At 40.2% G+C, this 27,502-nt stretch overlaps 1 protein-coding gene across 3 annotated transcripts in view; it reads left to right on the forward strand.

The window, feature by feature from the left end:
* Positions 1-11,985: 11,985 nt before the first annotated feature.
* robo1 (roundabout, axon guidance receptor, homolog 1 (Drosophila)) overlaps positions 11,986-27,502 on the forward strand; it is a 269,624-nt gene continuing 254,107 nt past the window's right edge. For all 3 annotated transcript variants that reach the window (XM_058413415.1, XM_058413419.1, XM_058413416.1), the window contains exon 1: positions 11,986-12,162. The gene's annotated coding sequence lies outside the window, so the exon portion shown is untranslated. The remainder of the gene's footprint in view (positions 12,163-27,502) is intronic.

Below are 27,502 nucleotides of genomic sequence, written 5' to 3' on the forward strand. Positions count from 1 at the left end.
GAAGTGGCCAGAACAGCAGGGGAGCAGAGAAAGGCTTCAGCAGGGCCACTGGTGCATTTCTCTCCCTCTCTCTCTCTGTCTCTCTCTCTCTGTCTCTCTCTCTCTCTCTCTCTTTCAGCCGAAACCGATTGTAATCCGTGTTCATCGCCTGTGAGGCAGATAAAAAGGGAGCTGATCGATACCCATTTCTTATCCTGCACCTTGATCTATGCTTTCTCAAAGAGCAAGAAGTCACACCTATCTGTTTACTGGTAACAAAGTACCTGTCCACAGTTTGAGCACTTTACTGCCCTCTCCATTAAATATTAAGAAGCACGAGTTTTTATGCACAATGTGTGATGGTGTATTAGAGAGCTTTGTTAAAGGTATGAAGTAACGCTATTACCTTTGACATGCGTTATACACTTAGCTAGCAATTAGATCATGTCATGATACTATCGGCATTTTAGCTGTTTTGTGGTTGTTTTGATGGCTACCTGTAGTTACCTGTTAGAAGGTTGGTCCAACTGCAGGATCATGCGCTCTTATTGCCGTGGCCTGGGTTCCTTTACTGGGCAGGGAGCTAATCCAGCCACTGAAGAGTTAACTCTCAGTGCCAGTCCCAAACCTGGATAAAATGGGAAGGTTGCATCAGGAAAGGCATCCGGCGTAAAACCTGTGCCAAATAGAAACATGCAGACCAAACAATCCTCTGTGGTGACCCGAACAGGGAGCACTGTTTTTTGATGTTTGAACTGAAGACAACGTCCATTTCCACAAACTTTAGAAGATAAAGAAACCTTCTGCATGGTTCACAATATTCTCAAACCTCCTTAGATGTTACAGGCTCCAAATCCAGTCTCAAATATGAATAATTCTGAACCTGTATATTTTAAATAATGCCTGTATTCCAGGAGCTGTATATCTGTATTTATGTTTGTCTGGGTTTCTGCATTGTTTGAGAATTGAGTGAGTTTTGGGTACATTTTAGTTCCATAAACTAAAAAGTTCCTTCTTCGAGTCAAAATAGATTCCAACTGAATGCAAGAGTGAGCGGAAGGTTGATACCAAAAACCATCAAGACCTTTTAGACATCAAACCATTACTTCACCTACTTTAGGTGGCTTCATTTGTGCATTCCACCAGTGATTAGGTGGTGGACGACATCTTCCTGATAAAGAGACTGGTATTATAAATTCCAGGTGTCCCACTAACCTCTCAAGTATCCCCTCAGTGACATGTGTGTGACATGTGGCATCTTTACTACCTGTTTTTAGTGTTTTAGTCAAATGCTTCACGGTCTGGTGGTTGACTTAAGCATGGTCCTGATGTTCAGAGTAAAAGCAGTGAAAGGAGATGGATTGTGTGATGAATAATGGATGGGAAGCTGAGGAAGATTTGTGCCATGAGGTAGCCAGAACTTAGAGGTATACTGTGCTAGTTTCTTTGGAGTAGTGAACAAAATGTTCAAAAAAATGTCCTTTAAGTGTCTTCTCTGGAGATAAATGCTCTTAGAGAAATGTCCCTGAACTAAAAAAAAGCAGAGATGATGAGCAGAGTTTAATGTGATGATCGTTAATACTTCATAATCATTAATATGCACTCAAGCGAAACCTGGTGCAGACTTGGTTATTAAAAAACCGTCCTGCACAATTTGCACCTTGACACGAACATGACGTTATGTTTTAACGGTGTCTTTGAATCAATGTGAGGATGATGAATATTTGAACTTTGTGTAAATGTTTCAAATATTGGAAATGAATTCAGATTTGCCTTGCAGAGCCCAGGACTGTCTTCGGCAGTCTGTAAAAGCCACTCGACTGCCTGCTGTTGTGCTCAGAGTTCCAGCTGGAAAAAGTGGAAAGAAAACTTTAATGGAATAACTGAAAGGCAAATGACCAGAGAGAGGAAGCGGCCATTCTGTCACAAATTCCATCATGCAAATAATAAGACATTTTCAGATAGGTTGTTACAGAAACTAAAAATTAAGGGGAATTTTTTTTTAAATAAAATTGTAATGTAGGCTATTTAATCACAATTTTATAATTTTTATTTTGAATTAATTTAATGTACTGTCCTGCATTAAAACATGCCCACAGTTTGAATGATAAGCTGACCCAACACTCATCTGCTACTCTTACAGATCTTCTTCATAACTTTATCCATAAAACATTTTATACTACAACTCAAATGAATATCTCAACTTTTCATAAAGATGCTGTCTCCACCAGAAAGGGTGGTGTGATATATTATAAAAAAAATAATCATCTAAATTCTTGTCTTCATGGTGATCTACTCTGTGATCACTTTACACCGTACAAGTTATGACACACCTTCTGCTCATTATTCCTTTTAACCTATTGAGTCTGCTCCTTGAGTTATGATCAAGCCAGGGTTCAGCTGGCTGCAGGTTTTCTTTATAGTCCACTGGGCAGGAAATGACATCAAACAGGTGCTCAGTATTCTGGAGGGGTGATGCAAGGCAGTGACTTGGCACATGGAGTGCTTTTATGAATATGCTTTGAAACACAGGACACTGTTACCTTTATGTCCGAGACAGCAAGCTGGCAGCAAATTCCTCTTCTCATTCTGTTCTCATTCCAGTTTACGTTGAAGCTCTGCAGTTTAAGATCGGAGTATCCGCAAAGGAAGAACAAATGAATCTTGCCTCCCTTTCTCATATTAGTAAGGTTTCAGCTGATATATTTATCTTGAATCCCGCTTGAAAGGCGGTTGTTGAAAATGTAAAGCATCTTCTCTTTGTTCAGTCTGTCAGTCTTGCAATTTACCTGTACCTCATTTTTGCAAGTTTAAAACATTTCTATACATTATATCTTTATATTTTTAAGAAATATTTTCCAGCATCCTTTTATTTACAGCTAACATATACCCTAATCAAGCACTTTATAAGGAACAGTGTAATAATGCTGAATAGAGCCTCCCTTTGCTCACAAAACTCTGAAAAAATCTTCAATGCATGGATTTCACAAGATGTTGGAAGCATTTCTTTGAAATCCTGATCCATGATTGCATCACAACTCACAACCATAGTTTTTTCAAGCGCACTTTCATGCTGAGAATCTCCCCATGGAGCTTCCAAGAGGTCTTCTAGCAGATTTAGATCTGGTGACTGGGAAGAACTCTGAACTCACGGTCATGTTCATGAAAGGAGACTGAGATGATGTTTACTGTGTGGCGTAGGTCATTGTAATGCTGGAGATAGGTATTAGAAGATGGTAAATTGCGGCCATGAAGGGACACATGTGGTCAGCAACAATACGTAAATAGACTGTGGAATTCAGACAAGATCAACTGATTGATTGGGGGGGGGTGGTAACTCAATTGTGAAGGTGTTGGACTGAAGGTGTTGATTGGAAGGTTATGAGTTTGAATCCCAGGTCCACCAAGCTGCCACCGCTGGGCCCATGAGCAAGGCCCTTAACCCTCAATTGCTCAGTTGTACAAAATGAGATACATTGTAAGTCGCTCTGGATAACGACATCTACCAAATGCCAGTAAATGTAAATTATTGGTTGCTTGATCAGGTGATTGATTGGTTCATTGGTTAATTGATTGGTTGGTTGGCATTAACGGGCTCAAAGTGCACCAAGAAAACATTCTTGGACTTTTGACACAAAGTAGGTAAGGTTCATGGATTCATGCTGGTGGCAACAAATACTGACCCTACCATCAGTGTGCCTCAGACCAGTCCACATTTTCTCTTCTTCAACTGTCCAGCTGAAATGCTAATCATTATTAACTGATAGAAGCCAGTCATCGCAAACATTTTCAAACATTCGGAGCGTGAGATAAACAGTGGAAATGTCACTAAGGAAACATTTCACATGTGCAAGACAATTATATTCAGCAAATTTAAATATCAGAATGAAATGACGACAGCTGATAAATGCTCTTCACTTTGTTCACTCTGTTTATCACTTGTAACTTTGACAAAATGTCACTAAACAACAAAACATGACCTCTTAAAAACGAAATGACCCGACTCATTAAATCTTTAAAACTCAGAGGAACTGTGAAAAATAAAAAATAAACAAATTTGCGTCCTTCAAACCCAACTGCATGACGGCGAACTCCTGCACTTCTGTGATTCATTAGAATATATTTACTTCCTGTGCTTTTCTTTTTCTGTCTGAGTAATTAAAGAGCTGAGAGTGACCCTGCAACCCTACCCCCTCAGCACGGCTCTGTGAGTGCTGTGTGTTTAGTATGCGCAGCCTGTGACTCTCTTTAACCATGGGCTAGGATGCGGAGGGAACTGAGTGTGACCTTCACAGTGAAGCCAGTGGATTACTGCTGAATAAATGAGCGTGTTGACTCATCTGTGCCAGAGTTCGCTCTTCAAGACTATCTTCAAATCGCCGTTACTGAATTCAGTAAAGGAATGGTTTGAGTTATTTTTGAAAATAATGTTTGCACACTGAATAAATGTGTTAAAAAATGTGTAAATTCATTACACTGGTGTCGTCTGTAAAATTACAAAATTACACTTGCCTCTTGATCTTGATCTTAAGTAAGGGTTTGCTGGGATAATTAATGTTCTGGCTTCATACAATGGACCATATTTCCTGATAGGAAAACCTTCAGTTTATAGGGTTTTACATGGAGCCTCTGGGTTTTTTGAGCACTTTAGTGAGCTAAGTGGAACTTCAGCCCTACTCTATGCCTCTACCAGGAGGTTAACCATAAACCATGGTCAATATCCATGCACTCTTGGGTTAAAGGGATTCTCAAGAGTTGTCTTCAAGGAGTTGTCCTGGTTCTTTAAGGGAATAGTTCTAGCTGGAGTTTATAGTTATAGTTCAAAATGGAAACCCTAGTATTCTAAATAGAACCCTTCTAGAGGAACTTCTAAGGCTGGAACGATTTCACACTTGGCCTGAGTGCTTGAGTCTGCATCAGGAACCGATTCTGGCTTGTAATTGCATGTTTGCTTTAATGTATCCTGTGGCTTGCTTGAGCTGTTGTGTAAAATGGTAGGGGCTAGGTTCATCTCTTTGCTGTTTTTTTTAAATTAGTTTCTTTGTGTTAGAACCACTCAGGTGGTGATGATCACCTCTTTTAGGTTCAGGGCATTTCACCATGCAGGAGTCCCTGCCAACAATGCGCCGGTTGTGTTCAGAATCAAGACCATTTTAAAATTATGTTTTCGGTGCAAATCCTCACACCACAAAGGTGAGCTAAAGGTGAGATGTTTCATCTCATCTGCTGGCCATAATAACCTATTTCCTGCCATCACTAAACCTAAAGGAGGAAGTAACACTCCATGTCAGACCATCAAGTTCCTCGACATTCACTGCCAGGAGCTGAGAGCTTCTACAGCTGATGTGGACTGCAGCATGGTGGACCACCATCATGAAGAGCACCAAGGATCAAGTGTCTGGACCATGTGAAATAGCAATCATGTACCAAAAAGCTTCTCCAGAGTTCCTCGAGTGGTTTTGTTTTAGAGCCTCTGTGAAATCTGAAATCTAAACACGGATTATATCTTAATATACTCAGAATCAAAATTGAGAATTAATAATACTATAGGACTTTCACACACACACACACAGGGGACAGAGAAAGGACAAACTCAACGAATTAACGTCGTCCAGGAGAACACATTCTTAATAGAACTGAGGGCTTCTTCGAGATTACAAATTCCCCAGGCCTGTCAACAACGCACCTGCTTGCACCGAGACGTTAATTTGTTTTGACATGCTTTATAATTTAATTCCACCACAGAATTAACTTCCTATCCGAAAAGCTATTAGCCGGGGAAATGTTGGCCTGACTCTGGCGAGCTCACTCCCGGGTGAGCGGCTTTTCTCTCAGCATGTCTGAATGAGCTTCGCTGGGCTTTCTGAAGACTCAGACACAGGGCTGTTCTTTGAAAATCCTCACACAGTCTTTGAGGAATGGAATAGAATTGTCTTCACAGTTCAATTTCTTTTCACCTGTGTGCTTTGTCCTGTGTAGGATTTGATGAGACACTAGCCTGTAGATGATTATAGAGGAATGATGGATGGCTTTTGCCGACTAATTATCTAATATATTATAGGCGTACATCATGTTTACATAGTCATCTCCAATTAGTTACTTAGATTCTGATTATATAGATTGCAGGAGTCATTATATATGTCTAGCTTTGGACTAATCGTGTCTATGTTTAAAGAGCAAACAATCACACAGGCTAGCTAGCTAACAGAAGAATTGATAATCCTGAAATCTCCCATATCTCTCATATCAAACTTTGATAGACAGATAGAGCTGCCTCACCTGCAGTTAGATTTAAATAGTGCTACAAATGATAGGAGGACAAGTTGGGGAGGGGTAGGACATTTTGAAGCAACGTGCAGTAACAATAATAATAGTTAGAGGCAGGTTAGTCCATTTATCCACCCACCCATCTACTTGTTCTTCCCTCCATCCGATCATTTATTCATCCATCCGTCCGTCCATTCATCCATCGGTCCATCCATCCATTCATCCTTTCATCCATCCATTTGTCCGTCCGTCTGTTCATCCATCTATCCACCCATCCATCTTTATGTCCATCTATCTCTCCATCCGTCCATCCATCCATCCATCCATCCATCAATAAATTATGAATGTATAAATGAAAGTATTTTCTTCATTGAACTGCTTCTCAAAACTGCTGCAAAACTCTTTTCAGTAAATAGTTTGAAGATGGACAGATGATATGTGAGTGGTTTCTTTAATAAAGCCATAAATGTAATGACAATTCAAATGTCTCCTTATCAAAATCTCAGAAATGGAATAAAAATCCAATTGTTATGAGTTTTAGATTAAAAAACAAAATCCGAATTTGTGGTATTGTCAGCTGTGTGTGTGAAAGAGTGTAAATTAATTCAAGCATAGTATTTAATTGACATTTAGCTCTGTATGAATTTAATCAGGTTTCTTAATCAGCAGACAGAACCCTAGAGGAACCGTGGCTTTATGAGCTGATGGTTGATGTTCGGTCTGGAGTGGTCTAACGATGTTTAACGTCACTCAGCGTGGACTGAGTTATTTTCCTTTCGCCTGCACTGCAGGTTTCTTTATTAGTTTTGTTTCTTTCTGTGTTGTTTAGTTGAACTTTAGTGAACTCTAGGTAAAGTAAGAGATCGCTCACTCAGGAGCATCACCCCACAGTTACTGAAGATCAGGACAATATCTTTGCAAAGCTCTTGTTGTTAAATATTTTGAGCTGAAATTTCACTGCTGATTGTATGGATTGTGTCAGTAGCGTGGACCATGGGGGTCATATGGTGATAATTTAAGTCACAATACACTCTTCTGAGATATCACAGACAGTTACTGTACATGCGCTAACTGCTATCATGAGAACAGATGTTACAATTTTACTATTCTGAGATGGTAAGTGTTTTTCTGAACAGGACTTTAAATAATTATTTTGCTACATTTTGGTATTTTTTCCTTGTTACCTGTTTTGATGGCAGTTGGTAAGTACTCTAATATGCTTACTGCATATGATACAGATTTAAAAGCTATTTTTAGAATTGACAAGATGTGTAAATAGTTTACATATTTTCCTGTTTGGAAACCCTGTTTTTGGAACTTTAATATTAAGATAGATGGATGGATGGATAGATAGATAGATAGATAGATAGATAGATAGATAGATAGATAGATAGATAGATAGATAGATAGATAGATAGATAGATAGATAGATAGATAGACATGTGGATGGAAATATGGGCAGACAGATGGATGGATAGATTGAAGGATGGATGGATGGATGGGTTGGCAGATAGATGGTTGGAGGGATGGATGGATGAATAAATAAGTAAACATATGGATGGACATATGGATGGATGGATGGATTGAAGAATGGATGGATGGATGGATGGGTTGGCAGACAGATGGTTGGATGGATGGATAGATAGGCAGACAGATGAATGAATGGATGGATGGGTGGGTTGGCAGACAGATGGTTGGATGGATGGATAGATAGGCAGACAGATGAATGAATGGATGGATGGGTGGGTTGGCAGACAGATGGTTGGATGGATGGATAGATAGGCAGACAGATGAATGGATGGATGGGTGGGTTGGCAGACAGATGATTGGATGGATGGATAGATAGGCAGACAGATGAATGGATGGATGGGTGGGTGGGTTGGCAGACAGACGGTTGGATGGGTGGGTGGGTGAGTGGATGTATGGAAGGATGGATGGATGGCTGAATGGATGGGGTTATCATCACAGGTATTTAAAAGGCTGTAGATAATAAGCTTGGATGTTGATTATTACATTACATTCACATTGATTATAGAGTTTTCAGACCAGGGATCTCAGAGTTTCTCAGAGCAGAGCAGCTGTTTGATCTATCAGCTGATATTGGACTGAAACTTTTGGATCTGTTAATCTAACATTCCCTGTACCAGAGCTTCTCAAACTATTTCATTTTCCTGTGAAATACAGACTCCCTCAGTACAGATCTGCTTTCTGAACATACTGCAGTCGTTCAGATCTTAGCCTAATTAAATGTTCCCTATTTATTGAAGCCAATGAGGTTTTTTAATTCCTGAACTTCCTGGAATTTAAAAGCCTATTTATTTGGAGTTGTTTAGGTTTGTCCTGTCAGATGGTTAATATCCATCAAACATAAATGTAATAAATATAACCATATATCCTCAGAGTCTCCGCCCACCGCTCTGAGAACGCTGCATCATTTTCATCCTGTTTTCCAGTTAAGATGAGTATTAGACATCCGCTCATTATGCACCGTGCTCCCCGGCTAGGAAACTACAGCTGTTTACAGATTTAATTCACACTGTAAAACAGCGAGAAAATCCAAACATGTGATTGTTTTCTCAAGGCATCTTCAAAGCCCAGATGGAGAAGGTCTTACATACTGATCAAAATCTCCTCAGCTACATCCATCTGGTCTACATTCTCCTGCTGCCTGGAGTCATTAGCAAGCTGAAGAGATCGTAGAAGATGTTAAACATTCTTCTTTCCTTTCGGAGCTTTTCGGTTTGACTGATCTATTGGTTTTAATAAAACCACAAATCCTGCTCCATCTGTCCGTTTAGACTCAGTGTCCAACTGGATGATTTTCCTATAGCAGAATATCCAGGAGTGTTTTATTCTTTTATTCATTGTTTATTGTTGTATTTAATCCTATGAAACAAATGAGTTCCTGTTCTCACTTACGTTATAGCAGCTATAAACGGCCATTCTCTCACCAGCCTCACTTTTCTATTTATTTTTAAAGTTAATAAGATGAAAATTGCAGCAGAGAAGGTGAAGACTCCTTCCATCAACATCCAAACATATTTGTTATCTGTTTACGTAAAGCATCAGACAAACAAATTGGTGTTACTATAGAAACGATAACATAATTAAGACGCATGAAGTTTCCAGTGCTACTTTGTGAGCTGGTTTGTGTGTTTGCTCTGGTTCTTGTCACATTGATCTGAAGAGCATGGCGACTCAGCAAGACATCTGCAGTGAGAAGTTAGCCATCTCACATTCTCCCACTACCCAGCTGTCTAATCAGTGCAGCGTAGCCGCTATCTCCAGCTTCTCACTCCAGCATTGAAGATTCCCTCACGATGGGCTCACGGAAAAGAACCCACGGCTTTCCTGGCCCGAGTCTTCTGCAGCCTGGCGGCTTACGATAAGCATTTGGAATATGGCGTCTCTCCCTGTAACTGCGAATGAGCCTTCTCACACCTTCTCACATCACATCCAGAGAATTTCAAATAGCTCCAGCCTCTGGTCGTGGTGGAGAGAGCAGCGAGTGTGTTTTTGAAGGGCAGGGAACATGCTGAACTTGTCAAAGTGCAATCTTACATACTTCACTGCAGAGTCATTACACTCCAAACCTGGAATCAACTCCTCCTCTGTTTGCTTCCTTTCTTTTCCTTTTTTTAAGTCTCATTTTTGTATGATTTAAAATGCTCAAATTATCCTTTCAGACTCTTCATGCTTGCTTATTCTGAGCTGAGAAAGTCAACAATGAAGCAGAACAATGGCTCGCAATCACTGCAGCATCCCTCACTGCACAAATCATTCACACAGTCTGTACTGCAGTTAGCCAGAGAGCGATCTTTAAACATTTGAAGCATTTTAAGAGGCAGCTGACGATTCATAGAAGCCGAAATCCACTGACCATAACCGCCTAGAACATGAAGGATATACCCTCATGAACGGAATTGACAGATCAAACGTATGTCCAGTGAAATGCTTCTGACAAACTCAGTGTGTGTGTGTGTGTGTGAGGAACTCAGAAAAGACAGGAGTGTGTGAAGGACCTGCTCCTGCTCCAAAACAACAGCTACGCTGTTCCCTAACTTACAATGCTATATAGTGCTCTATGAACACATGGCCTGATTGGTTGGATTATATGACTAGTTTATTGGTGCTGTGACACTTCCCCAGAAGATCCACTTAATTGAGCTAGCTAGCTAGTCGAGTGTGTACTACTAGCTAGTAGCTAACTGATTACTGCTTATCTTGGTCTGGAGTATACAGTTCATAGACAGTGCAGTCTGAATATTTCACTCTCCTCCATATGATACACAGTGGCTGTGATACTGGTCCCAACTCGTTTATTCTGACTGGTCACACTGGGAGCCAGGGAGACACATCCCACAGTCACGAGGAGATTTCCTGATATTTTCTATCTGATAAGACTTGATTTGTGTTGAAGTGCAGCTTTATAATCTGTTTGTAATGTAATGTGAAATTCACACAGTATTTCAGCTCATGTGTCTTTTGGCTTGTGGAGGCTGGTAGAGAGACAGACAGACAGACAGACAGACAGACAGACAGACAGACAGACAGACAGACAGACAGACAGATAGATAGATAGATAGATAGATAGATAGATAGATAGATAGATAGATAGATAGATAGATAGAATAAGGAAATCTTTGTCTCAAATTTGCATATGTCTATGAACACACATGTCTGAGACGGACCGGTGTGTATTCTTCATGCAGCGTTCCTGAGAGAGACTCTCGGGATCTAAATGTACAGTATTCTTTCCAGCACTAATACAGGTTTTTTTTTTTTTTAATTAATTCTTTATGGTCATTTTTTAGTGGTAAGGCAGATTTGTTCTTTTAATTGTTTATTTAAAGAATTTTGCTTATTGTCAATAATCCTGGAGTTTTGCATTCGGTTGCTGGTGTTTTTTATGTTAATTATCAAACTTTAACAAACATCTGTCTCTTGTTGTTTCTGAAAGGTTCTTGGTTTTCTCCTCTGTAGTGTTGAGAGGCGTTCAGTCAGAGAGAGAGACATTTAAATCATAAACATAAACAAAAATATAATAAATGATTTATTTAATTAATAACAGAGGTATGACATTGTTTTGCATACGTCTGGCATTTAATTATTTTTTAAATTATTATTAAATATTACATTTAAATTAAATGAATTATTACAAAATTTTAATGCATACATCAAAGGTTAAACACGTATTATTTCTCCTTTTGGGGTGCAAATACTTTTGCCTCGAAAATTTTGATAGATAGATAGATAGATAGATAGATAGATAGATAGATAGATAGATAGATAGATAGACTTTATTGATAGTCTAGTCAATTCCAGCACCTTAGTCAGTTACAGTTATCTATCTATCTATCTATCTATCTATCTATCTATCTATCTATCTATCTATCTATCTATCTATCTATCTATCTATCTATCTGTTTGTTTGTTTGTTTTATTTGTTTGTTTATTCTGGATCTGTGTAAACATTTGCTCCACAGTGTAAGATCTCGCTCTCTTTGCACGTGCTGATCCGTGATTCATCTCACCGGAGTTGCGCGTGAGTGCGCGCGAGGCTTCAGCAGGCTTCTCAACGCGTTTTTTTTTTTTTTTACGTATCTCGCGCTCATCATTCTATTCTGCAGCGCGAGATCTGCTCTACTCTGCTCTCTCTCTCTCTCTCTCTCTCTCTCTCTCGCACGCTCGCTCGCTCGCGCGCTCTGTATCTGTGTCTGTGCACGCGGGACTCCGGTATCCTCAGTTCACGCGCCGCTTCTTGTTCCTGTGTGTTTTTTGCTCTCGGAGGCTCTGACACGGTTAACACACCGCCGCGAACGGAAAGTTGCGCACGCACGCCTGAAGGCATGGACATGTTTTAGCCGTGTAGTGTCTTGGCTCACTTGGGGACATCAGTCGCGCGCAGGACTGCGGGTAAGTGTGCGTTACGTACGTGCACACACACACACACACACACACATGCACACACCGCTTATCTGAACTGTGACGCCGGGATTAAAAAGTAAGTTGATGGTAAATGCTGATGCTTCCCGTTCTCGCGGAAATATAACTTGTCACGCGCTGAGAACTTTTGATCGCGTTTGATCTGAGCACGCGAAGTAAAGCTGAGGAAAGAACATCATTAGCGCGCGCACGACGTGTGCTCCTTAGCGGTCAGTTAAACCATTTCTCTCATACACACCTTCACTGTTTGCTGAAGCTGAGGCTGGAATGAGCGCAGAAAGACACACTGCAGTCACGCTCCTCATCCACTTCCACAACCACTTCCACATCCTCATCCGCTTCCACTTCCAAATCCATCTCCACTTCCACATCCTCATCCACTTCCAAATCCAGCTCCACATCCTCATCCACTTCCACATCCTCATCCAGCTCCACATCCTCATCCACATCCTCATCCACTTCCACCTCCAGCTCCACATCCACCACCACTTCTACATCCACATACACATCTACATACACTTCCACATCAACATCCAGTTCCACATCTACATCCAATTCCACCACCACTTCCACATCCACTTCCACATCCTCATCCACTTCTACATCCATTTCCACATCTTCATCCACTTCTACATCCACTTTCACATCCACCTCCACCACCACTTCTACATCCACATCCACTTCCACATCTACATACATTTCCACATCAACATCCAGTTCCACCCCCACTTCCACCACTTCTTCCACATCTACATCCACTTCCACTTCCACTTCCACTTCCACTTTCACTTCTACATCCACCTCCACATCCACACACTGCTCCTAGATTTATTTACCTTTGTGTTAAAGTTAAATGTTGTAGTAATGTTGCAGGAAGGTTTCTAAACAAACCTCAGACTCAAACCAGACATTAAAAGTTTTTATATAAATGATCTATTAATTTTTATTTCACTTAAGATATTTAACTTAACTGAGATATAAAAAAGGTTTGGGGTTAAAAATAATGATAAAAACTAAATTTTTGTACATTTTTTTATATTTAATCATTTAATTGTTTTATATTTATAATTTCTTTATTAAATAATAAAGAAAATAATAAATAAATTTATAATTTTTTTTATTAATTTCTTTATTTCTTTATTCTTTATTAAAGCTGCATGCTCAGTGTAAATCCTCACTCCATTTAGCTCTTATCCGGTCGTGTTACACACTCAGTCGTCACTCCTTCTGCTCTTCAGCGTGTTGCAGGTCAGATACGTGACTCTTCACGCTGTGCTTTTTCCTGTTAGCGTACACGTGATCTGTGGCGCGGTCCCATCCTCTGCTGCTGAAACAGCTCTGTGTTCATTACACACGCCGTAAACGTCTTAAAGGTCTTAAACGTCTTCCTTCTAAAAAAGGAGATAGATCTATAATAGCTCTGTGAATGAATCAGTGCTGGAACATGCAGAGGGTTGTTTATAATCCTCTGATTAACGCGTGACTCCGGTGCACTGTGGCTTAATGTGCACCGAGCCGGGTTAGCCCTCGGATAAATCATGCTCTTACGTGAGGAAAAAATGGCTGAAGATTAATTTGAGTCAAGGATATTTATCTGACATCACATTATCCGCCTTTCTGAAGAAAACAACGCATGTTTTTTACACTTACCATAAGCTAAATCTCCAGCTGATCCTCATTATCTGCACTCACACATCCTACACATGGACATACACGTATATCACTTTGGGTTGTTCTTTAGAGAGAAATTTATTTATTTTATTAATTAATTAATTAATTAATCTATTTATTTATGTATTTATTTATTAATTTATTTATTTATTTAATCATTTTCAATGTTCCTTATAGTCACTTTAATTACAAAAAGGGTTACAGAAGATGCTTTTGGAGGGTCACATCACAAAAAAAATCTGATGTGGCATTACTCTAAAAAATGTTCTGGGGCTTTTATTTTGAATATTGTTCGAGTGTAAGTCAAAGGACAACTTTTATTTAATATATAAATCCATGTATTATTTTTCTAAATGAGTCTTTATTTATTTTATTTTATTTTATTTTATTTTATTTTATTTTATTTTATTTTATTTTATTGTGCTGTTAAAATGAGCCAAAGGACAGAGCTGTATAACTGTAATGCACAAAATTCTTTATTTATATATTTATTAAATTATTTACTTTTCAATGTATCAGTGTTCTCCATCCTCTGGTGTGATTAATACGTTCACTTGATAAACGTTTGTTTACCTTTTTTTATTTTTCAAAAGTTTTACAAGTAACTTCAGCCAATATTTTTAAAAAAATTTTCTGTAATTTGTTTCATTATCTTCAGTGAATAATATCCAAATAGGAAAAGAAACTTTTCACTCTGATTCAAAAAGAACAAAGCAAGAACATAAATCCTCTGGATCGGTTGCAGGACACATTCTTTAGAATGAGTTACATCCAGAGCTCTGATATTATTCTAAGAAAACAAAAAATCAAGTTATGGTCAGTGGTCAGTGTTTCCTTTGTATACAATGAGTGAAGGAATGTTATGTGTTAAGCTTTGTTGTGTTTTATCCAATTCCGGGCATTTATGCAAATGATTCTGCTGATCAGAGCAGAGACTAGCTACAGCGATACAGATACAAGCTCAGAAAAATGTCGATTTTTTGTCATCACTTTTATTCATCTTCTTGTGACAGACGACATGACTGACTGAGAATTTTAGTTTTGCTCTCATGTTTGTTTTTTGTGTGTTACAGGTTAAAAGCGATAAGATGAAGTGCCATTATAAAACGTCATGTATTGCTTTACATTTTCTTGTACAAAGATTCATAATTGGTTACATATTTAAAGCTAGGCGCACTTATCACCATTCGGTCATTTTTGTCCTTTATTCTGAAGCATGTAAGCGTGGATTATCTGTTGCTGGACCTTGGCTAAATGTAGTGGCGTTTGTCTGATCTTGCTCATGACTCAGACTCTGCCGTTAACATGCTCCTCAAGCGATCACACTGTGACAGAGGAAACGCACAGCTGTTCACACCTGGCCTTGTAAATGTGTCTCTAGTGACCTCTTCACATTTTGGGGTCAGATTTCATGCACCGTTTTCGTCCGAGGAAGAGCGCCCACGTTTCTTACGGCAGCTAAATTTACTTTCAGGCAGAAGCGAATAAATAAGCGGGAAATGTAATAAGATGATAAAAGAAGGTACAGAAAGCAGACGTTTTCCTTTTCGCTGTTGTATCTGGTATATATCCGTATGTATCCATTATCCTAGCGATGGACAGCGTGACTCGATTCTGTATTCTGATGCAGTCAGTGACTTGGTCTTTCACCTCCACTTAGCTCTGGCCGTTTACCGTCAGATCCGAAGTTAACGCCAGATGTGAAAGCAGATGCTCGGGTCTCGTTTTATCTCGTTCTCGTATCTCATTAATCATAAACACACGTCCTCGCTGTAAGCCGACTGTGCATCTGAATCGCTCTGTTACTACTGAAATTGAGTGCTCTCTTTGGAACATTCATGCTAGCAGTGAAAGCGTGAAGCTCTGGCGCGCGACCGCTTTTAAATCCTGTGACTTGTAGTTCCTCATGGATTTCGATTAAAATGTGAATTTCAGGATATTAAAGAGCAGGTGGAGCAGTGACGTGTAAAATACACTATTTCTGGAATTCAGGCACTCTGCATGCTTGTTCCATCAGTCCCCTGTGTGTGTGTGTGTGTGTGTGTGTGTGATGGGTTCCTCCATGCTATGTGACTCATCTCACAGGATTTTTCGCTGTCTTACCAATTTTCTGGAGTGCATGGCCTCAGTAGATGGCTTTGGACCTGAGCCAGCTGCACACGATTTCAATCTATCCTTCATAACCCGTAACCCTGGCAGCCTCAGAGCTGGAGCTGTGAACGTGAAGCCCCTCTGTATCACCAGCTTGAATTTATTCTATCATCTTCCAGGTACTTTTTGCATCTTGACTCAAGACTCCACCCTGAAACACATCAAGTGCTCAGGGATTTTCACACTCATTTTTTGAGGAAGTTGGAAGCTGATGTGAGGTTAAAGGACTAAAGCGCCGCTGCATCGTTCTCTTCAGGCAGAGTTGAAGCAAGGGCTAAACACATTGTCGGTAACGTAGAAGACACTGAGACATCCTGGATCCTCTTGATTGGAAGTTCATGTGTTCATTAACCAGACGGAGTCAAGCTTTTCCTTTAAAGCTGTGTGAGAATTTTATCCACACTGATCCACTCTCTATATTTAGTTAGAATACTCTTCAGAGAGACGCTTATTATTTTCTCCAAATGTCCAGCTGTCTCATCCTGTTTATTCCTCCATCTTCATGTCTGCGTCCTCCGCGTCTGTGATGGCATAAACGCAATGCATGCAGTCACAATGAGAGCGCCCATCCATTTATAATACAAAAGATTCGAATTTTATGAGAAAGGTAACGTCTGTGAAAAAAAAACCCTAAAAGTTATACCTACTTCCTGTTTGCCGCTGTGTCACTCATTCAGCAGAACCAGCAGATGTGTGAAAAGTTCCAGAGCTTCCTGGCTTCAGCCGAATTGACCCCCATCCAGTGGGGGAATACGCTCCTCTGGGTCCGCTTGATTGAATCGTCTGCCTGCGGGCGTCTGAGTGTGTGTGTGTGTGTTGGGAATGGCTTTGACCGGGTTACCTTGACCTCTGCACTGTGAGGAGCGTAACCTCGCTGACGGCTGACATAAGGCTCGGCTTTTATAGCCTGCTATGATAGCTTTATTTAATCAAAATCATATTATCCAGCTCTAAAACTAATACTCGTGAAATATAGTGAATTAATGGTACAGGCGGCCGACAGATCAAAGGAGAAATGCTGTGAGGGCATTTAGGTCTGTTCTGCTCACACAAAAGCCCTATTCGGATCGGATCGGTTCTAAATACTTAAAAAAAAATCAGCCGGATGTCTGGAACATGTTTTGTCTCTTTGGTAATAAAACTCTCGCATGCTAACAGAAATAAATGAGAGAGAGTTTCTAGCGGGTTGTAGTACACACCACACGGTCACATGACCCTGGAGTAGAGACAAGGCACTGGAGTTTGTTTCCGTTTGGGGCAAAACAAAGTTCTGTAAATAATTAGAAAACACAGTAAAACTAATAATAATCACAAAATTTAAAAAGAAGCATCAATTTTTTGTTTTGAGATTTTGTTTTGTGATACAAGGCTAAATACAGCAAGTAGTACAATACAGACATCTTGTCTGTTTAATGTGTTTCAATGTGTTTGCATTGACCAGAGATGATGAGTCTGGTGAAACACTCACTAATCAGACTAATTTCAGAATAACGCTAACTGGTTATCTCTTAAACCACTGAAATGTAGCATAAGATGATTAGTGAATAGTTTTGAACATAAGGTCACAGTTTTTGGGATTTTTTTAAGCTCAGGAAAACTGATGAATATTTTAGTCTGATTGACAGAAATGGATGGATGGATGGATGGATGGATGGATGGATGGGTGGATGGATGGGTAGACTGGATAGATGGGTGGATGGATGGATGGATAGATAGTTGCAAGGATAGATGGATGGATGGATAGATATATTGGCTGGATAGATAGATAGATTGGAGGGAATCTATGGATGGCTGGATTGGAGGGTATGTATAGATAGACAAATTGAATAGATGGATGGATGGATTGATAGATGGATGGATGGATGGATGGATGGATGGATGGATGGATGGATGGATGAATGAATGAATGAATGGATGGATAGATTGGATGGATGGATTCATCCATCCTGCTCCATCCTGATTGGAGTGGTGATTGAGTCAGTGTGATGTTTTTGCTCTAACATGGCATCTAGTGACTGTCACTGTTAATCCTGTAGTTGTATATAAAGTACACAACACCTGCATCACCGCTGCTTCTTACTAAGTTAAACCATGTCCTGGCCTTTAGCAAGCCCTTGAAGCCCGTCATCTCAGCTTGTGTGTTGCCCGGAAGCACACTCGGGGGAAAATGGCCGTCTGTGGACAAACTCACAGCTGGCAAACATTTAACCATTTGGAAAAATTCATGTCTTGTGCCTTTTTTGTGTTGCTACTGCAGTGCAGTGTTGCATTATTTAAAAGGTTTTAAGGTCATACGACAGCTTGAGGCTCAGCAGGACGCCACAGGAATAATTGGAGTGTTTTTCATCCTCACTTCTTCTTAAACATGCTTTTTAAGTCAGGACTTTCCTCTGCTTCCTGTGGACCATATGATCGGCCGACTCGTCGGTCCCCAGAGACGGAGGTCTCCCTTTCAATCACTTCCTTTTCTTTCCTGGAAGGCTCAGATATAAAGAAACTCACCCCTGTGTCTGCGATCATCAAAGAACAGCGCTGAAATCATTAATCACGCCGGAGAAAAAATGCCATACGAAGCCGCAGCGTATATATAAAAATCCAGCTCGAGCTTTTGTGCAGAAGCAGCAGCTAAACATTTGTTTGTCTGGATTAATAAATGATGCCGGGATAAAAGTGTAACGTGTACACAATGCTGCGGTGAATGACAGTTTTATCAGCGGCGACGGAGCCGTGTGTGACAGGAGGACTGTGTAAACTGATAAGCCATCCATTAAAATTAAACAACGCTAGTCACAGTCACTTCAAGGTCAGAACTGGATAAGCTAACATCCATAATGGAGGAGCTGTATTACCATATCCCACGTTGCTCTTTTGATATTAAATATTGTAAGGACCTGCACTATTCAGGAATCTAAATGATGCACGTTCGCATTAGCTCGAGGTTTAAACGCAGCCTGGTGCAGTTACTCAGACCATGTTTACTCTACAGCTAGATGAATATTTTTGAGAGCGTAGTTTTTACTGATGTGTTTTTTAATGATTTTGAAAATATTTCTGTTTGATGCATAAACAATCCCCAGTGACAGTACACCAAAAACCCTAATGTTAATTACCTCAGGAATGAAATTAAGATTAAGATGCTGAAAAAACAGCCACATGGTTACAAATCAGTGGGGGGTTGACTTGCACCCTGGGGCTGGTGGTTTGATTTTTGCGTGTTCTTCCTGTGCTTTCGGGGTTTCCTCTGGGTTCTCCGGTTTCCTCCCCAGTCCAAAGACATGTGTTGTAGCCTTGGGCTAGTCTCCAAGCTCCATGAGACCCCATGTACGAGAATCTCTACAGAAAATGAATGAATGGATGGAGGGATGGATGGATAGATGACTGAATGGAATGGATGGATGGATGGATGGATGGATGGATGGTTGGTTGGTTGGGTGGATTAGATGTATGGATGGATGTATATTTGGATGGATGGGTGGATGGATAAATAGATTGGATATTTGTATGTATGTATGGATGGATGGATCGATAGATTGTATATATGTATAGATGGATGGATGCATGGATTGGATAGATGGATCCTCAGTACCTTCTCTATCCTGATTGGATGGATGAATGGATGGATGGATGGATGCATTGGAGAGATGGATGGATGGATGGATGGAGGGATGAATGGTTGGGTGGATTAGATGTATGTATGTATGTATGTATATATGGATGGATGGATGGATGGATATATTGTATGTATGTATGGATGGATGGATGGATGGATAGATGGATCCTCAGTACCTGCTCTTTCCTGACTGGAGCAGTGGTTGAGCAAAAGTTCTCTATAAAAATTACACAATGATATAATAATAAAAAATTCAAAAGTAAATAATAATAAAAAAGAGAATCCAGAAAACACATGCAGCAATGTGACATGTTTGACACCAAAACCTCAAAAAATTTATTTTAAAACAAATCTACCATGAATGTCTCCTGAACAGCTTCATTTCCTTCATTTCATTTCTGCATCTCTGAGCTACAGGTAACATTAATATACTGTATTAATATACTGCATGCTACAGTATAATCCCTCCTAACCCTCCAGCATGACACTGGGGCTCGGCGTGTCACTTTCTATTGGGTTGCTCTTCTGAGGTTCACATATTCATGAGGTTGAAGTTCACCTTGATAAAACTGCTAGCAGAAATGAATTCCTTTCTCACATGATGAATCCTTTCCCTGCTTAATGAGATGCGCTTTAGATTAAAGATCTCAGCCTTCAGCCTTACCTTGCGTTCATAGCAGCAGATGATTATTATTTCTTTTTTATGGTGGTGTGTGAGGGGACTATGGTGTAGTGGTTAGAACATTTGCTTTGTACCTTAAGGGTTGGAGGTTTAGTTCCTGCCTCATTCTCCTTGTGCTATGGGGGTTTGCTCTACAAGTCTAAAGACGTGTGTTGAAGGATGATTGGCATCTCTAAATTGTGTGTGTGTATGTGTGTGTGCCCTGTGATGGCTTGGTGCCCCTTCCATGGTGTCCCCCACCTTGTTCCCTGTCTCCTTTGGGCTTCAGACTCCACGTGTCAAGGTAGAAAGTGGTACAGAAAAATGGATGGATATTGGTGTGTAAGACGTCACCACAATTCCAGTGACATCTACAAGCGACAGAGCGATACGTGACATTTGCTTTGAGATCCTTTTAAAATCTGATGAAATAGGGTATAATCCGAATTGTCCGGTCCTGCTGGACAAGCCGAGCATATGCAACAAATCCTCTTCAGTTCCCAGTTCTCAGATGAATTCAGTGCTTAAAAACAAAAAACAAAACAAAACAAAACAAACAATTCTTGTATTATTTTTGTAATATATTTTGTATATATATTTTAGCTACTTGGATTTAATCAGAGTGTGAAAACCAGTCAAGCCACGCCCACAAATGATTCGATGTCACTAAGCAGAGGTGGAATAAACTGCTCTCCATATCGACACTTGAGTCTAAAACCAAACCAATCAAGCCTTTGCTCAGTTCAGAGTTGTTGTTTCTCGTTCTTGTTGTTTCTCCTTCTTGTTTTTTGGTGTTTAAAGCTGAAGATCCTTGTGAGCAGCTCTCCAGCCCTCGCTGTCAGACTTCATTTAAACGCTGTCGAGCTCTAAGGTCTGGAGTCCAGAGCAAAGTTGCACGTCTTTCTTGTTTGTTTCGCTTGCTGAGTTGGGTCTGAAGTGATGAAATACATGACTCTACACCTCCTGCTTTAATTAGGCTGTTTTCTGAGACAAATCCGAAGACTCCTGTCTGAAGCTCACTGATTTCTGTCCTTGTAGCTCTTGCATCATGAACAGAAATGGCGTTATTGCATGGCGCTGCATCAAAACACGGTGTATGTTTGTGTCCAGACTTATTGCAGTGCATTCTCTATAACTACGGTTGCAATTTTTCCCTCTTTTATCATAGACATGCTTTCAAACCGCATCCGTAAACAGCCAAACGTCAGTTACCAGTTATAATGGCTAATACATGAAGCTTAATATACTGCTACACTGCAGTGAAGGAATATGCGATCAGTCAGCCAACCTTTTCTATCAGTACTCTAACAAATGGAAATTTTTGGCCTCTGGGGAAAAGATTTAAGAATTAATATTAAATATAGCTTACATAAAATATTGCATTTCTCAACCAAACGTGATTTAGTTGCTTATATTTAACTTAAACATGATTCTAATAATCTAATAATGAGTATAATGAATAATGTAGAGTGAGCATGATGCGTTTAGATGATTAACACATGGTACGGTAGAATAGTTTAGTGGTATTACAGTGTGTCTGTTACAAATCACCAGCATTGTGGGTTTGATTCTCAGCTCAGGTTTTGATTTTATTCAGGGATTTAAAAATACACACTCAAATCATGCTGGATGAACGAAAACCAATTGTGTTAATGTTAACTCAATTCAGTCACCTGATACCGAGGTACACTTTTGAATTAATTCAATTGAGTTTTTTTTTCCTTTCAGTGTGTTATCTTGAGTACTAAATATCCCAAATAACCCTAAATAGTTAACTTGACAAAGTGTAGTTAGCAGTTTTAGCTTGCTGTACTACAGATGAGGTACGTGAACCTGTCAACAAACTGTAGTCTCGCATCACAGATTTCCGATGTTTATTAGCACACATTAAACCATTTGCTGAGCTTCAGATCAGAGCCAAATGGATTTTTATTATCGGTTCGTTTGCTGTTCGGCTTGGTTTGTTTTCACACTTTTTTCACAATATCAAATGAACCAACAACCATGTTAAAAAAACTGGCAGAGAAACATTTTCTCTAAATCAACCTTCACCAAGTTTCTGTGTAGCATTTATGCTTTTATTTTCTCTTGTTGTTTGTCCGAATCTGCAGATTTCTTATGCAGTACTACAGCTCTGTCCTTTGGCTCAGCGTCTACATATGAGGCTGCAAGACAAAGGACATGTTTGTTTTGTTGTTTTGTTTGAGTCATTTTATACAGATGATTCAATTCACGAGTCATTTTCACGAGTTGATTCACAAGTCAAATCTGTTTTTACAACCCTTATTGCAGATGATTCGATTCATGAATCACTTTCACGAGTCAAATCTGTTTTTACAACTCTTATTGCAGATGATTCGATTCATGAGTGCTTTCCCCATTCCAAACATAAAAAATCAATAAACTTTGCTGCTGTTGGTTTGTATGTAATTCCATGGAACAGGGTGGGATCTGCTCTGTAAGAGGTGACCTGTCCTCTGTTCTAATCCCTCTCTCCATGATAGCGTCCCTCCCTTAGCTTTTAGGGTCAAAGGTCAGCCCCGGCATCGGCAGACTTGGAGAGCGAGGTCATCTCATCACTAACCTTGAGAGCAGCGTCCCAAAAACATCCATCCATTACGGTCATTCCGAAGGCTCTCCGAAGACACGGCCTGATATTTTCAATATTTTCTGACACACTCTATCGGCTGCTTTAATGTAGTATCATAACAAACGAGGGCGAGATCGGGGAGGCAAGCCACCCATCCGTCAGCGCGCACGTGTCAGCAGCTCCGAGTCCGCCGTAACTAAGATGGATGACGCGAGGAGCCGCTACCGCGGGCCGAAGCCTCGGGGTCTGGCGCTTTATTGAAATGACCTAATGTAGATTCAGATTCAGTGGGGAAGGAGATCTGTCTATATCAGGGTGGAGCAGACAGGGCGCCCTGCCTGAGAGGGGGTGGAGGCCGTCGCTGCCGAGCGAGACGCCGTGTCACACGGACTGGAGGGAAATATTTTTTGTGGAAAGACGCAAAGCTGTAATTTTTCTCCTGTTTAATGGCTTGGTTTTTCTCTTCTTTTCAGCCTTTTATTTTTCTGTATTTTGTTCTTCTTGCCTTCCTTCTTTCCTTCTGTAAGGACATCCTGCTTTCTTTCTTTCTTTCTTTCTTTCTTTTCCTTCCTTCCTTCCTCCCTCCCTCCCTCCCTCCCTCCCTTCCTTCCTTCTTCCCTCCCTCCCTCCCTCCCTCCCTCCCCTTACCTTACCTTCCTTCCTTCCTTTCCTTGCTTTCCTTCCTTCCTTCTGGAATTAAGGACTTTCTTTTGGACTACCATTCCTTCCTTCCTTCCTTCCTTCTTTCCTTCCTCTCTTCTGTTAAATCTAACTTTATATAGATGAATATACTATAGATGAATATACTTTATATAGATGTGGCTCTGATTTGGTGTTACAGTACATATGTGTGTAAATAAACACAGCTTGATATAGTAATGATTTATTTATTTATAAGATTTTTTTTTATTATTCAGTCATTAGATTTTGCTCCTGTATGTTCTGGGTGAATTTGGCTTGATGTTTGTGTTTAAAGATGGTCTCATTTACACCTTCTAATTCATTATTCATCAGAAATTGTAGTGTTTTTGAGTGAGCAGTGTGTTGTGGTAATGATCGATGACTTCCTTGCCTTTGTTCCTCTGTACAGCAGCGAGTCTATTGAATAATAAATCACAGAGCATCGATTCAGGAGATGCTTCACACACGCTCCAGGATCATTTCCTCTTCAAAGTCATTTACTACCTTTACCTCAGGAAGTGAGTTTAATCACTGCACTGCTGTTCCTCAGCCAGAACTCCAGAGAATCTACAGGTGCTGATGTGCAGAACATCTGTACATGAGGTGTGAAACGTTCTGAGACTCTGAGCTCTTATTTATTTGTAGTTTAACATCAGCTGAGAAATAACTGTGGCAGAGAAATAACTCTATTGTACACTTCCTGCTCGACTTCCTTCCAGATTTAAGTACTTCTTTTGTAGCTTCCTTCTAGACTTCCTTCTGAACATCCATCCATCCATCTATTCATCCTTTCTTTCCTTCAGGATTTCCTTCTGAACATCCATCCATCCATCCATCCAACCAGTTTTTAAGACTTCATTCCTTCTAGACTTCCTTCTGTACACCCATCTATCTGTTCATTCCATTTATTCATCCTTCCTTCCTTACTTTCTTCTTTCTTTCTAGATTTAAGGACCTTTTTTACTTCTTTCCTTCTGCTCTTTCATCTGAATATCATCCATCTATCCATTCATCCATCCATTCATCCATCTTTTCATTTATCAGTTCATCCATCCTTCCTTACTTTTTTCTTTCCTTCTAGATTTAAGGACTTCCTTTTGGAGTTCTTTCCTTCTAGACTTCCTTCTGAAGATCATCTTTATTTCTTTATTTCTAACTTTTTACTTCAAATCTTTCCTTTGTCCTTTCTTCCTGTTCATCTTTCATTTCATTTTTTCCAACTTTCTCTGCCTTTCCTTTCTTTTAGTCGTAATTTAGTATTTTTCATTTGATTCTCCTGCCTTCCATTGTTCCTTAAAATTACTCAGTTGAACCCCTTCTTAACTTCTTTCATTTAATTCTTTTCATTTTATTCTCTTTCCACCTTCAATTTATTCTCTCACCCTTCCTTTTCCCAGGGCATTTCAGCTTAACTTCCTCTTTTCTCCCTTCTTCCTTTTTTTCCCTTTATCTTTTTTCAGTCACTGGTCCACATATCCATCTTTCGTTAATTTTTAACTTTTCTTCATTCCAGCCGTTCTTTCTAACTTGCTCCTTCTTTCCCTCCATCCACAGGTCTACATGCTCTTATTTCCTTTTTCCTCTCGACTTCCCATCCTCCCTTTATCTGCCCCCTTCCTCCTCTTTATTCCAACCTTCCTCCATGTATTCTGTCCATCCCTCTTTTTAGTTTTCTTCTCATTGTTACTTCCTGTTTCTCCCTCTTTCAGTGTGTAACAGAAATGATCCATTAATTAGTGCTCAGTGATGAAGGCAGGCTTGTGGGCGGAGTTCTCGGAGGAGCCGTGTTGGTTATTAAGCGTGTTAATCAGGCGAGAGTGGGATGTGGTTTTTGGAAGTGCAGATTAATTTGCTAATTGAAGTGAAGTGAAGAAGCGATGCCGTGGCTGAGCCTCATCACAGATGCTCACTAAACTCATTCTCTTCAGGATTTACTCTCTCCTCCTCTAACCCTCTACAGAATATCATTCTTTCCTTTCATCCATCCATCACACCAGCCTCCACACTTCCTTCCTCCATCCTTTAGTCCTTCCACCGTTCATTCATTTCTTACATTCCTCTAAAGCTCCAACCTCCTTCTTCTTCCTCTTTTCTTCCCATCTATCCATCCTTCCCTCCCTCTGCCCTTCCTTCCATCTATATGTTCTATATTCTGTAAATATTTTCTTCTTTCCTTTATTTTCTTTTCCCCATCCCTTCTTTATTTACTTGATTCCTTCCCTCTCTCCCTCCATCCCTCCTTTCCTCCTTCCATCTATATGTCTACCTCAACACTTCCTTCCTTCCTTCCTTCCTTCCTTCCTTCCTTCCTTTTGGGTTACTGCCTTCCTTCATTCCATCCTGCTTCCTTTCTTCCTTCCTTTGCTCCTCTTTCTTTTCTTTAATCCATTTTTCCTTTATTTCTTTCCTCTTTATTCTTTATTTCTTCCATTCTTCAGTCTTTCTTTCCTTAATTCTATCTGTCTGTTTTTCCTTCCAGGTTACTGTCTTCCTTCCTTCCTTCCTTCTGACTTACTGCTTTTTTCCCTTCCTTCCTTCCTTCCTTCCTTCCTTCCTACGAACCGAACAGAACACAGGCTAAGTTGGGCATACGTCCAGGAACCGTTCAGAACTTGTTTGCGTCAGTGGAAAGTCAAGCAAAGCGAGTTCAGAATTTTTATTTTCAGTCAGAGAAAGCTGTTTAGAGTAAACCCACGATACCAACGTTGCCTTCAGCATGCGTTCAAAAGCTAGGTGATTTTTCGGGTGTTTTTTTGTTGATAGATCGGTGGTGTGGGTGGTCTGTTCTATTTTTAGCCCAAGCTTGGTGGCACGACTTCCTGTGAGGAGCCTTGACATGGAATGCTTGGCTTGGGTCAGTTCTTTGTAAGCAGCCATATAGTTTACATACGCTTCGTATTGGTCATATTTTTGGGCGGCTGGAACGGATTATCTGCATTTACATTATTTCTTATGGGAAAATTCGATTCAATACAAATTTTCACCTCAGGAAATTCACATTCTGAGGTTCCACTGTATGTGTGTGTGTATATATATATATATGTAGATGTTTGCAGTAAGTCGGGGGTGAACGCTGGTGTCCCTGTGCGTGGGAAGACTCTGGGGAGACATCCGGCGCTTCCACAGCAGCACAATGACAAGTGCTAGAGCAGAACAATGACAAGTGGCATTTAGGGATTGTGTCTCCGGTGCGGCGCACGCGTGTAATTAACATCGCATAACCTCCATGCTTACAAAGCATCTCTTTTAATTAGAGTTATGATTGCAGTAGGGCAAAGCCAGCGATCCTTGCTGGAGATAATGAATGCTGGAGCTGCAGTGGCAGTTGCTTCTTTGTTGCCGGCGTGGACTTCTGACATGGAGGACACAAAGGGGGACAAAAGAAACCCTGCGCTGCTTTGTTCCTCTTCCCGCTGATCCAATCACCGCGGCCAAATTGCACTTGGACTGCTTTCAAATGAAGGCTGCCCTGGCACTGTGCTGTACGTACCTTGGAATTGAGCTGTAATGTGAAATGTGGGGCAGAGAGAGAGAGAGAGAGAAAGAGAGAGTGTGTGTGTGTGTGTGTGTGTGTGTGTGTTGATTTTCACACTCATGTTTTAAAATCAGTCCTAAACACTGCTTGGACTATCCTGGAAAATATTTGCAGACAAATATTCATTTATTTTCTCTTCCTCCATTTCTCATTCTTAATTTTTTATTCTTCATTTCTCTTCTCATTTTTCCTTCCTTCCTCTTCTACTGTTTCTTCTTTTCATTTCATAATTTTTTCTTCTTCATTTCTTTTTTGTTTTTCTTCACTTCCTTCCTTCCTTCCTTCCTTCCTTCCTTCCTTCCTTCCTTCCTTCATTCCTTCCTTCCTTGTTAGTGTCTTCCTTCATTCCTTCTTTCTTTGCTCCTCCTTTCCTTTTTTCTCATCTTGTTTCTTCCTTTGACTTTATAACTT

Source organism: Hemibagrus wyckioides, linkage group LG17 (genome assembly GCF_019097595.1).
Source record: "Hemibagrus wyckioides isolate EC202008001 linkage group LG17, SWU_Hwy_1.0, whole genome shotgun sequence".
Lineage (NCBI taxonomy): Eukaryota > Metazoa > Chordata > Actinopteri > Siluriformes > Bagridae > Hemibagrus > Hemibagrus wyckioides.